The sequence below is a fragment of the Chaetura pelagica genome, unplaced genomic scaffold (assembly GCF_000747805.2).
Source record: "Chaetura pelagica isolate M959 unplaced genomic scaffold, ChaPel_1.0 scaffold1598, whole genome shotgun sequence".
Taxonomy (NCBI): Eukaryota; Metazoa; Chordata; class Aves; order Apodiformes; family Apodidae; genus Chaetura; species Chaetura pelagica.
This window is the reverse complement of record NW_009954269.1, coordinates 160664-161311: the sequence shown is the minus strand read 5'-3', so window position 1 is coordinate 161311 and position 648 is coordinate 160664.

The window sequence follows — 648 nt, the reverse complement described above, 5'->3', positions numbered from 1 at the left end:
CTGTGGGGAAGTTGAGGCAGGGGAGAAAGACCCCACAAACAAGGGCTGTGATTGCCTGTGACCACAGTTTTGGGGTGCCCTTGGCCTGGGACCCCCCCCTCCAGTCCCTGATTGACACCTCCCCCCCAGGTGGTTCCTGGCCACCGGCAGCCAGCGGTTTAAAATAGAATGTTTTGGTTTTTAATGCTAAATAATCAACATGACAAATAATTAGTGCTAAACAAAGAGACTGGCAGGGGCAGCTCCTGCCACAGAGGGGACAAGGGAGGGGACAAGGCTGTGGGGGTGTCACCATCTGACCAGCAGGGCTGGGGGGACGTGAGGGGGTCACTGGTCACTGCTCTTAAAGCAAAGAAAGGGGCTGAAGAGGGAGGTGGGGTGCAGGGCCCCCCAGAGCCCGGGTGCCTGGTGGGGTTACATTCAGGCTGCTGTTTCACCCTCCCCTGGACCTCTGTGACCCCCCCTCCCGGCAGGACGGGACGGGGGGGCTCGGCTTGGGGCTCCCCAGGGAGACTCGGGGCTCCCTCCTGTCCCATCCCCAGAGCTTCTGCTCAAACCCAGGAGGGGGAAACCACAGCCCACCCCCCTCCCCAGCCCCTGCCTGGCAAGGAAAAGCAGCCAGAAATTATTGCAAAAGGGAAGGAGGGG